Below are 3,667 nucleotides of genomic sequence, written 5' to 3'. Positions count from 1 at the left end.
TAACCCTACTGCCCCAGCCTCTCAAGAAGCTGGGATTGTACTCGGCACCACCTGGCTCGAGGTTTTGTTGTGAACTGAACTAGATGCGAATCTAAACATCTGAACTACAGTGAATCGCCATCATCTTTAGAGTTTTGGCTTTAAGCTTTATGTGGAAAACACTTCAGCGTTAATATTTGAGGCTGTCATAGCGACCTTGCCCTTTGCAGGTGTTTTGTAGGCCGTAAGAGCAGGTTCTGGTGTGGAAGCATGGTTACTGGTCATTTCCTTCCTTGGAAGATGGTGGAGCCAGGAAAGAGGAGAGTTCTGATAGATATGTAGAATGTACTCATTAGAACTAGTTAAGGTAACTTGAGTATTAGGACTCTTTGCTCTGGGTAGTTATAGACACTGCTGTTTATAGACAGCCCCTAGCTGGTGTCCCCCAAAGATGATATGAGTATTAAAATATCCTCTGAGTAAAGAGTGCTGAGTCTTTTGAGACCTTGGGTTGGCATAACAGTAGGTAGAAAGTAAGCTGGCAGACTCGGTCTGGACATGGGCAAACCTAAGATAACTATGTGGCTTTATGTGACCTATGTAAGTGGTGGGAACCACTGTAGAACTGCTGGGATGCCTTGAAAGTGCCAGAGGTGCTATCTGTTGCAAGATACTTGACCATATTGTGATTCTTGATATTGTGAACTATAAGAATCTGTTTCTAATTCTGGCTCAGTCTTTGATCCTAGAGCTTTTTGTTTACTCTAAACAAGCACTTGTGTGGCTCAGCCTTAGCACTCATCTTTATTCCAAGGGCTAAATAAAGTCCTCCTTAGGTCAAGAGGCAGAGCAAGCAACCAGCTGACAGGGAGTGAAGATAAGTAGAAAGGAGAGTCTTTGAGTTGAAGGGTATCTAAGACAGCATGGGGAAGTAACTTTTTCCTTCTTGGACACTGGTGGAATAGGAAGGTGCTTTCTCTGCCTCTCTGATCTAGCAGGCTTTCACCACAATGTCTGACTCCTGAGTCTTCATTTGGTAGAATCCAGTGGCTGGGACTTTTGTTTTTTAAAACAACAACTAGCCATAATGGAGGCAGCAAACAAGTTGGTCATGGGAAAGTGAGAGAATAATACAAATGGTGGCTGAAACAGGGCAAAGCCTCTACTGTGTGTGCTCAGGAAAGCCATCCATCCACAGGAAGCCAGCCACTCATGAGCTGACAGACTACGGATAAAAACTGAAATTAGAAAGAGATGCTGGGTGATCCAGGATACAAGGATACACTATAAAAACCTGAAATCTAGCCTGAGACTATGGGCTGTGACTTGTCTGTAGTGCGAGGTGTGATCTACTGACTGAGACCGAGGTAGAGGGTTAGGAATAGGTTCATGGTGTAAAATCTAAAGACCTGGGAGGAATGCCCAGGGGAATTAGGCCTGAACAACTTACCAGGCTGATGTCCTACACACTTCACTGAGCTCCCCACAGCTCCTGTGGAATTAATGAATCTGGAAGCCAAGTTCAGGCAGACACATAAAGACAAGGTCCCTATCTTGATGCTGATACTGCGAGACACAGGAACTGATGGCATTCTGATTACTGTGTATCTTAGTCAGTGTTTATTGCTGTGAAGAGACCATGGCAAACCTTATAAAGGAAAGCATTTATTTAAGGCTCACTTCCAGTTTCAGAGGTTTAGTCCATTGTCGGCACGATGAGAAGCATGGTGGCATGCAGGCAGACGTGTGCTGGAGAAGTAGCCAAGAGTTCTACATCCAGACCCACAGGCAGACAGAAGGGAAAGACTTTGGGCTTGGCATGAACTTTTGAGACTCAAAGCCTACCCCTCAATGACACTCCAACAAGGCCAAAACTCCTAATCCTTTCAAACAGTGCCGTTGCCTGGTGAACAACCATTCAAATATATGTACCTATAAGGGTTTCAGTGAACAGACACGATTACCCAGGCAACTCTTATAAATGCCAACATTTACATTGGGGCTAGCTTACTGGTTCTAAGGTTCAGTCCGTTATCACCATGGAGGGAAGCATGGCAGTGTCCAGGCAGGCATAGCGCTGGGAGAGCTGAGAGTTCTACATCTTGATCTGAGGGCACAGGGGGGAAGACTAGCATCCTCAGGCAGCAAGGAGGAACCTCTTAAAGCCCATCCCTGTAGTCACACACTTCACCCAACAAGGCCATACCCACTCCAATAAGGCCACACTTCCTAACAGTGCCACTCTCTGGGCCAAACATATTCAAACCACCACAGGAGGCCATTCTTATTCATACCACCACAATGGAATAGAGCTATTAGGCTGACACATATCAAAACTCACTGTGACAGACAGTGGCTATACTTGGTGTCTGTAAAGAAAGCATTGGCTTATTGCTAGTATAGCTAGTTGTCACTGGTAGGCAGAGTTGGCTTTACATTGGAGTCATCCCCATGCTGAGGAGCAGTGCATGGTCATTTATGGAGGAGTTATGGTCATATTTGAGGGAATTTGATAGGAAAAATGCAATGTATGTTCAGTCTTCTTTCCCTAATAAATATGACTTTTTACAGCAGGTATGAGAGACATTCTCTTACATATGGCTCCCCCGACTGCAAGAGACTCTGGACTGTCTTACTTATAACATCCCTGACTGTGTGAATCTCTGCTACTATACTGTCTCTTGTGGTGTGTCAACAGACTTAAAGAACCACTCAAATGGTGGTAGATTGCGGGGAAACATATCTAAAGGAAAGTGACCAAAGGCAGAGATGTTCCTTGCTCAGAATATAAAAGAAAGAAGCCTATTAAGGCACACATGCCCTCAATTCCAGCACCCAGCAGGCAGAGGCAGGAGGTGCTCAGCAAAATCTTGCCTAGCCTGGATTACATATCAATTTCCATGTTATAGAGTTATAGAGTTATAGAGTGAGGCCCTGTCTCAAAGAAGAAAGGAGAGAGAGAGACAGAGACAGAGAAGGGGAGGGAGGGAAAGAGGGAGGGAGGGAGGGAGGGAGAGAGAGAGAGAGAGAGAGAGAGAGAGAGAGAGAGAGAGAGAGAGAGATCAGTTGGAGAAATGTCTCGGCAGTTAAGAGTGTTACATTTCTGAAGTAGTATAAAGAGACAGAAGGCAGAAAGAGACCAGAGTCTGACTGTCAACAGCTGGGACTGTACTTACTAGCAGACACAGCAAGGGGCAACCTCTCTCTTAAGGGAAATTGAAGGGGTATGGAAGGGGGAAAAGGCTGACTGTGACCCTTTACAGGGGTGGGATGAGGGGCTTGGAAATTAGGAAACTGTTACAGTCATGGGGGCTACGTGTGGGTCTGCAGTCTCTCTTTCCTGGAATTGCCTGCCTCTAGCAAGACAGATTATCTTAGGAGATAGGCTGTCTCTGTGAACAGTCCTTTCTTCGAGAACTCAACAGCTTAGCTAGTTCAAGTGTAATCTCACAGGAATCCTGCTTTTCTATCCAAAGCACTTATCAGAGAGTATTTGCTATTCCTGCAGAGGATCCACTTCAGTTCCTAGCATATGGTGGCTCACGACTGTCTGTAGCCACAGTTTCAGGGAATCTGATGTCTTATGGCCTCTGAAGGCACCAGGTACTCACTCAGTGCCCCCTCCCTCACATATGCATTTACTCATACATACACATAAAAATAAATCATCATCATCGACATTATCATC

The sequence above is a fragment of the Mus musculus genome, chromosome 9, assembly GCF_000001635.26.
Source record: "Mus musculus strain C57BL/6J chromosome 9, GRCm38.p6 C57BL/6J".
NCBI lineage: Eukaryota > Metazoa > Chordata > Mammalia > Rodentia > Muridae > Mus > Mus musculus.
Note: the sequence above shows the minus strand (reverse complement) of the source record.